Raw genomic sequence first — 13,982 nt, 5'->3', positions numbered from 1 at the left:
CAGCAGCCTGGAGGGTGGGGAATTCTGGGTCTGAACCACTGCTCATCCTTCACCTTAATGTGGAGCTGCCCCCAAAGTTGCCATCTATAACTTTTTATTTTTCTCCTCTTGGGTATATTTTGGAGCAGCTGTTTTATGTGGCTTTTTATGGTGATCCTGTGGGAAGCAGCAATTTGCCTGCTGTGATATCCTCACAACTAACACTAACTCCTTATTCCCTTTGGTTTTATTTGGGGTTTTTTATCTGTTTGATTGGTTTGGGTGGGTTTGTTTATTTGGGTTTTTGTCTGTTTCGGTTTGAACTTTTTATTTGCTTTTTTATAAATGATCGGTAAAGTTGGCATAGCCAAACTCAAGAAAATGTAAACCAGGCTTGACTTTCCAGAAATTACTTTTGGCTGGGTTTAGCTGCACACCCAGGCTCAGGATCACCAGTATATTTGCAGGTTTTGCTCTGCATCATCAGCCTGCCCAGACTCTGCTTGGTGTTTCACAAATGGAGAAGACAGTGGACATTGTGCCAAGCTTCATTTCAAACAGAAAAACCATCAGCATGACAAAAAAGAAGAAAAAAATAAAATTGACCAGTTAGAACAGAACAAGTGTCCCACCATCTTCCCTTCCACTGTTATTAATTTTGTATATTTAGAGGCAAATCTGGGTCTAAAGCTTCCATCTCTCAGTTCCTGATGCTATTTGCTACCCTTCAGCTTTGACATCCCCTGATCTGACTGACTGCTGTCCAAGTGGGACTGGGGATGCTCAGCCTGAAAAGAGGAGACACTGGGAGGCTCCACTGTGGCTGTGCAGGACTGGGAGGGTCCCACAGGAAAGAAGGGGACAGAGTGTTCAACAGGGCCTGTGGTGACAGGGCATGGGGGATGGCTTTCAACTGCAGGAGGCTGATTGAAGGTGGATCTAAGGAAGCTGCTGTTTTACACTGAGGGTGGTGAGGCACTGCCCAGGTTGGGCACAGAGGCTGTGCATGCCCCATCCTTGGGAACAGGGCTCCCCCAAGGTCTGGGGGAAGATTGCTCAGCTTGGAACAAGATGATCTTCAGGGTCCGTTTCAAGCCCAACCATTCAGGGATCCCCAGTGACCACTTCTGTTGACCCTGGAATCTTGGAATCTGTGTGATGTCACATCCCACGTTCCAACTGGAACTGCCACCCCCCAGCAAAGAGCACAACTCAACCACTGGCCCTTGTGTCAGCCCACCGTTCAGTCTGCGCCTGCTCACCCTCGTGATTGTTCTTGCCGCCCTTCTTGCCACCTGCCCTCTGCTACTCCCATCAGTCCTGAGAGCTCCCTGGTGCCTGCATTTTGTCACCCCTCACTTCAAGATGCTCACGTTTATCCTTTGTCTAATTTGTCAGCTGAGGGAGGTATGGTGCCATTCCATGGAGGTGGACACCTCCAGCTGCCCAAGTGGGCTGCAGCTCTGTGGGGATGGTGTGGGACAGGGACCCCACTCTGAGGTTTTGCCACCTCTGCAGGCTGTCATGGACAGAGTGGAGGAGATGGAGGTGGATGTCCTGAGTCCTACAGTAGAGGATGTGGAAATGGAGGAAGAGACTGGAGAAGAGATGGAGGTGGATACGGATATGGATGAAGAGATGGAGGTGGATGTGGATGAAGAGATGGAGGTGGATGTTTATGAGGAAGAGGAGGACATGGAAGTGGAAGTGGAAGAACACATTGAGGACATGGACGTTGATGTAAAAGATGAGGAAGAGGACATGATTTTGGGGTGAAGAACAATGCCAGCAGCAGGATAGGCACGTGATCCCCACAGGCAGAGTGGGTCCCCTGCTGCCAGACTGGAGCTAGGCTGGTCCCTGCTCAGGGACGTGGTACCTCGCAAACTGGAGTCTGGTGGCCACACACTGCCTGCCCTGTCCTCTCTTTGGGCCACTCAAGCTCTGTTCCAGACCCAGCCAAGCTCAGCTCTGGTAGCAGAGTCCTGCTTTGCCCACATGTGACAACCTGGGGACACATGGAAGAGCCGTCTGTGCCTGACTGCAGTAACCATGACACCTGCTTTTCTTCTACCCCTGATGAACATTCCAGACAGCGATGGCACCCTTTTGTACATAGTTCTACAGTTCTACATTGTTTTACAGTTTTTTCTATTTAGAATAGGATTTAGGACTTAAGACTTTAAGAATTTTTTGTCTTCTACAAATAGATTTAATATAGTTTAGTTAGATAGGTTCTTATGTATATATGTTCTATGGATTGTTGTTGTTGTTGTTGCAAATGTTCTTACATTCTAAAATTGTTCTGTATTGTTGTTGATAAACAATTCTGTATTAAACAATTTTTTTTTTCACATCCCCGTTCTCTTACCATTTGCATTGGGCCCAGGCAGCATTTGCAAAGTTGTGGTTTCCACTTGCTCCAGGTTCTCAGGGCTGGAGGTCCCCGGGGGAGCTGGCACAGCCACCCCAGGAGTGGGGGCACCTGTGCACAGAGGGGTCCCACTGACAGAGGTCACCCCCTCCCTGCAGTTTCTCTGGACACACCTGGTAGCTGCAGGGGCAAATCCCAGCGTGCCCTGTCCCATGGGATCCCATGTTGGAGCAGGGCTGAGCCTGCCTGCTCCTGCAGAGCCTCAGCCACGGCTCTGCCCTTGGGAGCCCCAGGGCTAAGGAGGGTGCACTGGGCTGTGGGGAACCCCTGTTCCTGAGCACCCTGAGGGGCTGGACCAGCCTGGAGGGAGCCCCAGCCCTACTTGGTCCCTTGGAAACCCTGTCTGTGCCCAGACTCTGGTACATGCACAACAGGAACTGATCCTCCTAGTTAAAGGTGTTAATTGGCACAAATTTATCCCTTGGACTTTCTAGTACAGTAAATGTCAGCACTTGTAATCCCTGTTCTGCACTCCCTGGTCAGGCGCCAAAACATCTGAACCTGACAGAACATCATTAATTAGCACCAACCTGCAGAGAGCTATGGGGGAGAACCTACCCCCAACAGCCAGAGAAACACTTGACATTGATAGTCTGGGGCAGAGCTGAAACTAAAGCATTTTAATGCCAAGAGAGAAGATTTTTTTATTGAACAATAATGAAAGCTTTTGGTCTCCTCATCTGCCACAGATGTGTATTGCCAAGGTTTGCTTCTGGGTTATGACTGATTGTTATTAATCTGTTCAGAACTCTGCTGCTGTTCCTGGCTAAGGTGCAGAGATGATATTTCAGAGCCAGATGAGCTCAGCACAGCTTGTGCAACACACAGTTTCCACACCAGACATTCAGGCCATGCAAACTGATACTTTTTCATCTCTGTGCAAAGATGAGTGTTAGGACATCACTGATGTACCACACACTTCTCAGAGCTGTCCCTTTCATCCAGCTCTCCCCAGTCACTTCACAGACTTCACTCCAAGCAGTTTATCTCTGATAGAGTTCAGTGGTACATGGGATTTAATCCTGGTTTTTCTTCATCTTCTCCTGAGCTGTCTCCAGACACAGTGTGTGGGCACTGTCTGACAGCAGCAGCATTAACATGTCACCTCCCTGACACTGAGGTTCATGTCACAACTTTTCACCAAAAACAGCAAATAAATGATTCCCACTGTGTCCCACACAGCTCCATGGGGAGTTTGTGTGGCTGCAGTTCCAGCACCAGCCTTGGTGCACAGGAATTTCAGGAGGAGATACAGAAGGAATCAGCCATTCACAGAGAAAAACATCAGTTTGCACGGCCCAGATCCCCACAACACTGCAGACTCTGGTGACCCAGACTCTGCATTTACACTTTGGCCTCTGTGCCTTCCTTTTCTTCTCACTAAACTCTTCCCAGTTTCCCTCATACTCAGGTTCCCAAGATAATTAAAAGCAGCATTAGGAGCAGAGATAGATGACGGGAACTGTCCCAAGGCTTGATAAAATTTATCTTTTCAGAGAATTCCAGCCAAGGAGAGAGGAAAAGCCTGCGTGAAAGAGGTGTGAAATCAAATTTAAGTATAATGAGAGAAGCTGAAGAGGTTTTCAATGTTCAGAACAAGATTAGCAGCTCCAGGCACAGGAGGGATGGGACAATTTCCCTGCTGTAATAACTCTGTGATGCAAATTGCATCTCAAATCATTCTCCCCAGCTCTGGGACCTGTTCAGCCACAAACATGGTGCTGATTTTTTAAAGCAAAGTGAAAGCAGGGAGGTGGTTTGCAAATAAAAACCATAGAGGACAGCTGGGAAGCACCAGCTGGAGCAGAGAGGGGTAGAGTCTGGCCCTGAGGTGCAGCACAGCCTGAAACTCTAACAAATTAAAGAACTTACCACTTGGTTTTTTTTCCCCCAGGAGCTACAGAAGCTGCTTTATGGAATCCCTGCCTCCTTCACACCGCATCAGCCTGCAGGAGAGCCCAAGGATGAAGATTACAGCCCCTTCAGCTGCTGCTTCCATCTCCTGACTCAAATCTCACCAAATCACTCAAATCTCACCACTGGGCCTTCCCAAAGCCTCAGATTCACTTGGTCTGTGCAGGATTTCAGTTCTGAGGAGCACGAAGGGAGATAAAGGCACTTGCAGACACCAGAGAAGCAATTGCTGCCTGAAGTGCATTTCACTGCCCAGGTTAGTGCCTCTAAAACCATCAAAATCAGCCCCTTTGACAGCACCAAGCCAACAGCAGGACATCAGGGCCTGCACATGGTTGGAAATGCCATTTTTTAACATTCCTCTCTCCGTCTCTCATTTCATGGTGCCATTGCAGGAGTTAATCCCATCACTTGGCAATCAGCTTTGGATGGATTTTTAGTGCTGAGCAAATGAGAGGCAATTTTACTTTGTCTCCAATGAATGAAATTTCACCTAAATCAGACAAACTCTGTGTTCTGAGGCTGGCCAGGCACTAACCACTGCCAGCTCCCCAACCTGGATGTCAAACTGCTCTAATATTGAAAAGTTAAATTTATTTGGCTTTGTGTACAAGATTATTCTCTCTCAAAAGAATTGGAATCCGTATAATTGCATTTCCAAGCACTAAACTCAGACCAGCCACAAAGAGCACAAGAGACAAGAAAAGAAATAGAGATTTCTAAGGAGATGGAAATTGAATGCTGAGTTTTTTTCCCATTATAGAAAGTTTCATAAATTATCACCTGCCAGCTCCTTGCCTTCACTTGTGTTGCCACCACTGAGTACACTCACCGATAATGTGAAAATGTTTGTCCTACTGAAAAGTGGGACTAGAAGTAGAAAAAGGCTCAGATATCTGAATTAAAAGACAACATAATGAAAAGAGCTGCCTTATAATAGCAAGATATGATGGACAGCAGGAATGGCTGAAGTCAGCAGAGATAAGTCCATGAACTATTCATGCTACAAAGATTTCTGACAAAACCCCCAATAACCCAAATACAACGTTTTGTCTGGCAGAGCTGATAGGAACCCTGTGCATTTAATTCAGTCATTGGCAGCAAATAGAGATCAGCCTGAAGCTCCTTTGGTCCACTACTACTTATTTTTTTCACCCAAAAAGTGGAATTACATCTACTCTTTGGGAAGAAATTACTGCTTTGAGTGGTTCAATGCAAAGAGTTTCTTCCCATACCCACTCATAATCAGTCACCAAGAAAAATATTTTCTAAAAAGATCTCTTCAAAATTTTGGAGTGACTTTCAACATAAATAACTGGGTTATTTTGCTCAGAATGATAAGGGAATTGAATTGGGCTCCCTCATCTTAAAAAGAAGTGTTTCTTCCTGGTTCTTCACAAAGAGGAACAAAACACTTTGTTGCAGCAGACTGAAGGGAGGAAGAGGTTTCTTTCCCCCTGAGCTGCACGATAGGAGACAATTTTGTTGCCAAGAGGCAACAAAACCCAGCCGATTTCCAGTTCTTTTAGTGTAAGGGAAAAGCTCTGAGGATCACAGCTGTGGGAGACACAGAGTGGCAGGAGAAGGGGATCTGCTGGGGGGTTTTGGGGTGGGGGACAGATTAAAGAAATACTCAAGCGAAACCTGTGAGAGGTCAAGACTCCATCCCTCAGAGGACAAACTCGATTTGACCCAAATGCCATTCAAATCCAACCAATATTGAGGCATTTCCCTAAGCTCTGCTGAGCCATCAGGTACTACCCAAATCACTCTGTGGGACCAGGGCAGCAGATCCCAGGCATGGGACAGGGATGCTCCCCTGGGAAGTCACCTCCATTGCCCATGGGACTCACAAAATCTGCTTCTAAAGACCCCAACATCCAAAAAACTCCACATTAAAAGCCTTTAATTTGGGGTTTCACTTCTCCACCTGTCTGCTGTCACTAGGCAGCTGCTCCTCTTCAACACCCTTCTGATGAGTATAAATTTTCTCCTGATTCCCAGCCTAAACAGGAAGTTATTTCCATTTATTCTTCTGCAAGTACTGGGAGCTTGTACCTGCTTTGCTCTTTCTCTCCTGGTGTGCACATAAAATGCTAAAGCCAAGAGCATTTCCTTGTTTAAATCATGTCATTTGTCCTTATTATTTCTTTCCCATAAAATTGCATGGATTTGGTGCTGGCTCAACACTCAGAATATTGACAGCACAAAGTCCAGTTCTTACACTGACCTCTCCAAGTTTTGGACCAAGCCTGCAAAGAAGGAAATACAGCAAAGAAATTCCAAACAGGGGCCCTAGTAAAGGTAATAAAATGCCACCTGTGTTTGCTGCAGGGAAAAATAGTGCTGCTTATTAAATCATTACAAACAATTAAAGCAGCAGAGGGGAGGAAGACAGCGCTATCGTTTCCAGCTCCCCAGCCCTCTGCCACTGGCAGGAATTTCATGAAGCACAAATCTCCCAGCAGAAATCCCTCAGCAATTGATTTGCTGCTCGTGGAACACAGCAGGCACACACCCTGGTTTTCCTGACCAGAAAAGGAGAATTTGCCTCGATGTTTTTCCCTCGATGTTTTGTGATGTCAAATCCCCCTCCCTGCCCTGAAGTGACATGTTTCTGTAGGGTGACAGCCCTCTGGAGAGGCACAGAGAGCTTTGTGTCAGTGTAAGGGATCCCCACAAGGGCAGATCCCTAATTCAGGCTCCATCTCTGCTTACATGCAGTTCCTAGCAGAAAATTCATTGCATTTCCCCAGAACAGGTAATTTCAAGCACAGAGCTGTTCTGCCTTCCACAAAAGCAGCGTGCCAGGGATTGCTTTGGAGACCAGCATCAGGAAACATAGCAACACCTAACAGCCAGGACCATCCAAACCCACTTATCAGCTCACCCCCACATCTCCTGGACTCCCTTGAATGCCCAGAGGAGTCTGAAGAGCCAACTGTTTTCTAAGAAATGGTTGTGCAATCAAAAGGTAAATGACAGGGACAACCAGCCCCACACAGGTGCCCCAGGCAGGAGAAAGAGCAGGAGGGATCCATCCCTTACTGACAGAGGTGCAGCTCAAGTGATGCTCTCTCACTGTTTGGGTTGGTTTTGTTATTTTACATTAAAAACACATCCTCTCAGGAGACAGTCTCATTTAAATCTTCTACCTCTTTAGCTTTGTACACTCAGCCCATTACATTGAAAGATTTTACCTTAATTTCTTCTCCAGGAAAGAAGTAATTGATCTTTTATTTGTGGCACTTTAAATTGGCATGTTGACTACAAAAATCCACTGCTCATCACATCAAAAGTTGATCCAATAGTGCCAATTACTCCAGTAATGGAGATCTTTAGAGGGATGGGTGGAAAGGAACAGGATCAAAATGGATGGGTCTTCTCAGAGGAAGAAGCAGAATCTGGGAAGACAGCACAGCTTTAAATTAGGATATCTGCTGTGCATGGCAAGACAAAACACCACCCATTCCTCATCCTGGCTCTGGATGTGATTCAACCCACTCATCCCCAGCTCTGGAGGTGTGGTGGAGTCTGATCCTCACTCCCCTGGCAAATGATAGAGCTGAGCTGATCTCAGCCTGGAATCCGTGAGGGTTGACAGCAAGGACTCCTACCAGATGTAACTCGTGTTTGCAACAAGCACAGCATCCACTGGCAGGGAATGATTTGTTGTTCATCCTTCCCACTCTCCAGGTATTTCTCTAGGAAAACCCACTCTCTAGTGGGGACAAAGCAGTAGATATGGAAGGCTCTGTGTGCCCCAAAAAGCCACCAGCCTGTTCACCCCACAGCTCTGCCACTCACAGCCACCAGCTCTGCACAGAGCAGGCAGCAAACTGGTGACTACTGGCACTGCCTGTGGTCTGAACTGGGAACTGTGGATCACCATCAAGCTGCAAGTGTTTTCTAGTGGGAAGTATTTTACCCAGTTCCATACAGATTCTGGTACTGGGTCAGCCCCACAGCAGCTTTGGGGAGTGTTTAGGTCAACAGGATCTCCCCAGGCTGAAGCTGGAGCTTGAGGCCTCCTTCCAAACTACAGCACAGTAAAAAAGATATGCTAAGGTCACAATGAAAAATCCTCTGCTGAGCCTCCTTTAGTGTCTCTCAAATCCTAATTCTGATTGTAAAATGCTATTTAGGAAGATCAGACTGATCAAAATCAGAACACTTTTGTGGATTTTTGTAAAAATGTGTTTTGAAGCTTTAAGATGAGGGATTTTCACTGAAGTCGTTATTCCTCTTACAAGTTTTTCAGCATCCTGTTGTTTTGACTTTCCACTCTTATCGCCTGCCAACTTTTACCTGCCCATAGCCAATTGTTTTGCTGGCAGCTGCCATGCCCATGTGCCATTTTCTGAGCATGACCTGCATGAAGCCTCAGGGGCTCACTAAGGAAAACTCACTCATTCATATTCTTTGCAGAACCAGGGAAGATCTTCCTTGGAAGATCTCTTGCCCAATAGAAAAAAGAGTTTTTTATTCAAACCTACTCTATGTGCCATCACTGATGTGTTTTTGACTCAGAGAAATCTGTTTATTTTCTGTTCTTAAATCAGGAGTGAGCAGCTCCATGAGCAGCACCACAGCAGAGGAAACACAAACAGGCTGTTACTCAAACACCATCTCTGAAGGGATTGTGCTTTGCTTTTCAGATGAGATTAAGAGCTCAATTACAGTAGAGAAAAAGGCTTTCATTAAATCACACATAGAACATAATAAGGACAAATTACAAAGCTCTTCAGAAGCAAATCTGTGTCAGACTGCTGGGTAAGGAGGCCCTTTAGGGGAGGCCTTCAGAGGTTTCTCCTGCCCTTCTGAAGAAATGAGTCCTGCACACCTCATCTCACCATGTTTTTGAGGAAAGCTTACAACCAGAATCCTATGGAGCATCCAGTGTGCAAATCCCCTGGACAGAAATATCCACTGGACAGAAATGGCCTCTGGATTTGCAGATGTGAACCTGGAGGTGAGGGACTGGATGCTTTTCCCTCCCCAGAAACCCAAGGCACTGCATGGCAGAGCTCAAAGTGGCCAGCAAAGGGTTATTCACAATCCTGCACCTGGGAAAGGGGAAGTCCATGTTCAGTCACAGAGTTGTCACCACTTGATTTTGTTCCCTTGTTATTTTGCTCTCCTGGAATGTATTATGGTTAATTAAAGGCAGTTAGCTAATTGGATGGTAAGCAGATGCTGGTTAAAAAAAACCAAACCACTGTTCCCCTTTGAAATGCCAGACAGGAGATTAATTGAAGTTCCCTTTGAAAAGATATCCCCAAACCTCCTAATCTGTTGATGAAAACAGTCAAGGAAAAGTCAAGGAGAAAAGAGCAAACAATGTTTTTCAGGAGGTTTCACAGCTGAGGCAACTGCAACCCCCATCAAGCATTAGGATTGAGGATTGTCATTGCCACATCAGGAAACCTTTCAAAGTCTCAAAATCTTCCACTGAACAGCAGTGCCAGAATGCCCCAAAGCTGAATAACAATCCCATGAAGGCATAATATTTCCACCAAGACCAGGATGAGATGAGTAGGAGAGGATGACTGGGGCTCTTCAAAAGCCAGACCTCAGAGCTGAGACAGGATTTAATCCTGATATCCCTCTGGTTATCCAGAAAAGGATCAAGACATGTGAGGGAGCTCAGAAAGCCAGAATTCTCAAAAAAGCAGCATGTACACAGAAGGAAGAAGAGAAAATACAGCTGGATACTTCCTAATGATCTTCTTTGGACTGACCTGGTGCAGTGAGTCACAGAAAATTTGCTCTAAACATGGGTGGCAGAACTGAAAATGCTCACTGGTAAGTGTGGAGAAATGGCTACATGACAGACGCCAGGCAGACATTCGCTTGTTAGCCGACCAGGAGCTGAGAAAGTACCGAACACAGCTAGTTTGAGTTTTGCCACTGCAAGATAACGTGTCCTTGGGCCTAGCTGGGTATGATAACAAGTGGACAGAGAGACATGGGAAATAGGGAATGTAGGCCCAAAGGTATGAGGAAGAGTTGATGGTATAGTTTAACCAATAGATCGCTTGGCTTACAGAATATTCATAAGCTTATTACTTGCTGTATAAGTGTCTAATGCTCTCTTCAATAAACGGAACTTGCTTATCACTCATATTGAGTGCCCGAGTCTCCCCTCACCGACAAAAGGCTCATCCCCGACAAAAGCTTCATTCTGCAACAAATGGCTGCCCGAACAGGGACCTAAAGGAAGTTTGAACTTGAGAGCCATTCTGCAACAGCTTGGAGCGTGGGAAGAGCTTCAGATGGAGCTCCGACCTGATCAGCCACCAGATGATCCACGCCGGGGAATGGCCCTACAAGTGTGGGGAATGTGGGAAGGGCTTCAGCTGCAGCTCCGCCCTCGTCACCCACCAACGCATCCACACTGGGGAGAGGCCCTACGAGTGTCCACAGTGTCAGAAGAGGTTTCACACCAGCTCCGATCTCCTCCTGCACCAGCGCATTCACACAGAGGAGAGGCCCTTTTGCTGTCCTGACTGCGGGAAGGACTTCAAGAACAACTTTACCCTCATCAGGCACCGGCGCATCCACACCGGGGAGAGGTCCTGCCAGTGTCCCCAGTGTGGGAAGAGCTTCTCACAGTGCTTGTTCTTTACCTGACACCAAAAGAGTCACCGGTAAGGGCAGTCCTGTGAGTGCCCCAACTGCAGAAGAAGCTTCATGCATTCCTCCAGCTTCATCCCCCATGGGAGGACCCATGTTGGTCAGAGCCCTGGCGATCCACATTCCCTGTGATCCATGTTGGGAAGACACTGGGCTGGTTATTCTTTTGTTTTGGACCTAATTTTTTTTTTTATTCATCTTCATCCCTTTAAAACAGAGAAAATTGGGGTAAAAATCAATAAATTAATCAAAGACATCTAAAGCTTCACTTTTTACTTGTGTTTCAGGGGAATCTGGGATTCAGGGAGATAACTGGGAGAATTTGGGGGTTTTGGGGGTATTTGGTGTACTTGTTTCCCTTTCTTGGCACTGAAAGAGACAAGAGGGTTCAATCTGTCACCTCAATGCCGCTGAAAACTACTCAATCCCACTCCAAAATTCCTGTATTCCACAGCTCTTTGGTGTGGAATGGGGTTGGAAGGGGATTGAGCAAAGTAGGCTTCAAATCAGGAGGCTTGACATGGGCATTAGGTGGGGCAGGATGGGTGGGATGTGGTTTGGGAGGTGGAAAATGGGGGAAATATGGCTTGGGAAGGGGGCGTTGATGTCCAGAAGTGGTGGGATGTGTTGAGGTTGGGATTGGGGAGGTGGGCTGGGGTCTGGAATGAGACAGCCAAAGTTTGGAGATGATGAAGGGAAGGGGAGCCCATTACTGAGTGAGTTTTTTTAATAATCCACATTCCTGAAGAGATTTTGAGGTATCTCACATTTCTGAGATGGTTTTTGGGCACTCCCCAGCTCCTGGGGGTTTCCTGAGAGCAGCTCCATGGGCCCCCATTGCCAGAGGTGGTTGCCTTGGGCACGAGCTCAGAGCTGTATCCAGAGTCCGTTGCCTTGGTGCTGGAGAGCAGAGAAATGATGAACGACCCCAGACATCTCCAGTGTGTGTTTGGGGCAGGGAGAGTTCTGCATAGGTGGGGTGGTCACTGCCACACCCCAGCCACTGCAGCCTCTGGCCCAGCCCCAAAGTGGCTGCCAAGCCCCTGGCACCCCAAAAACCCCACCTGGGAGAGGGACCAGAGCAGGTCAGGCTGTGACACGGGTGTGACACTGACACGTCCCACGGCCCTGGAGCTCACAGCAGCTGAGATCCAAGACTGACTGTGGATCTCTCTCTCCCTCTCTCTCTTCTCCTGACTTCCTCTTCTCAAAATCTGGTTAACTTTCAATTGGACAGGTTAGAGTTTGCTAAGTCAGTGCTTTATGAAGTGATTTACTGTAATTCCATGTTGCTTCAGATTTTCCAAGTACCTCATTCTCTGAAGTTTGCAGCTAAAAGTTTGTTCTCCACCCTCCTGAGCAGTTTGTTGTTTCCTCCCCCTGGCCATGTGTCCTGCAGGCTGTGCCCCCTGTGCGTGCTGCTCCTCTGCCCTGGCCGGCTGCACTCGCCCATCTCGCTGTGCCCCAGCATTTCTCACCCAGCGTTTCTGTGCCCTCCCTGGGCTCCCTGCACCCAGCGCTGCCGGCTCCTGGCATACAGAGCCAGGGCAGGAGCCCACCCTGCCAAGGGGCTATGGGCAGGGTGGGGGCTGTGATGGCTTCTGAGCTCAGCAGCTGCTCCTGGCATGGTTCCATGGAGACCGAGCACAGCAACGCTGCTGAGCATTGTCCCTGCTGAGGGTCACACACTGCCGGGGCACATTCCCTGCCTGCAGCATTGCTGAGCATTGTCCCTGCTGAGGGTCACACACTGCCGGGGCACATTCCCCGCCTGCAGCATTGCTGAGCATTGTCCCTGCTGAGGGTCACACACTGCTGGGGCACATTCCCTGCCTGCAGGATTGCTGAGCATTGTCCCTGCTGAGGGTCACACACTGCCGGGGCACATTCCCTGCCTGCAGGATTCCAAGCGCTGCACTTGTGTCTCCGGTGTTGCTTTCCAACAAAAACGGGAATGGAAACTGTGCAGCTCATGGTATTTTAGAGTGTCTAAAACTCGCTAAGTCATTGATCTTAGAGGTGAGATGCATTTGGAATTCATGGCATGGAGAAGTAGTGCAAGATGGAAAAGGGGATCACAGAAATAAACTGAGGAAAACATTTCAGATGATTTCTTTCCATTTTCATTTCACATCTGGAAAGCTGGTTCAGTTTTCCAGGAATCTTCTCTTTGATCCTGTCTGCTCTTTTCAAAAACCTTTCCTGGAGAATGAGGTTGAGCTCCTGTCACAAGATGTGGCACCAACTGTGGCTTCTCTTGGCTTTCCACACTGTGCCTGCAGCAGGACTCTTGCAGCAAAGCAGGACAAAAGTTTTGAGGACTTGACAACTTGTCCTTTCTTTTCCTGGTGGAGTGGGGAGTTGTGCTATGGGTAAGGTTTTCATTGTTACTGTTCCAGGCTAAGAAAATAGGAGGTGGTACAAAGAATTGTTAGGGAATAAAAGCCTGGCTGAATGCAGAGAAAGAATCTCCAGAGCCTGCAGCCACAAGTGGAGAGTTGTGTGATGATCATTCCAACCTGTCACTGGACATCTTGAAAATTATCTGGAATGTGAAAATGCTCTGACAGAGGGAGTTTGTTTCTGAATTCAGTGTGGATGATTCCACATCTGGTGCCTTGGTGCATAAATCAAGAGCACAATCAGTTCATGATAAGCACCAGAACAAGATGGACCTCTCAGAGTAGCTGACTGAAACAATCTGAAAAGGAGAAATGCAGGGAATGACCAGGTGAACCTTGCCTGGAAGAAGGGTAAATTTTTCTAATAATTACTAATCCATTCCCTTGTCTTTTGGCTTTCTTAGCAAGGCCATTTGCATCCCAGATTCCCTATGAAGTGAGAAGCGTGAGCTTGTGGAAGTGGCTGAAAGATGCCCTGTTCCTCTGCAGGGACACTCAGGCTGGCACAGGAGCTGGATCCCTCTCTGGGGAAGCCTCCTCCAAGCTGGAATATGTGCCGTGCTGGAAGAGGAGGAGGAGGGGGAGAAGGCTGGCGCCGTGTGGCAGGAGCAGGAGGT

The sequence above is a fragment of the Melozone crissalis genome, unplaced genomic scaffold (genome assembly GCF_028551555.1).
Source record: "Melozone crissalis strain CALT ecotype California unplaced genomic scaffold, PUWL_Pcris_2 ptg000079l_1, whole genome shotgun sequence".
NCBI lineage: Eukaryota > Metazoa > Chordata > Aves > Passeriformes > Passerellidae > Melozone > Melozone crissalis.
Note: the sequence above shows the minus strand (reverse complement) of the source record.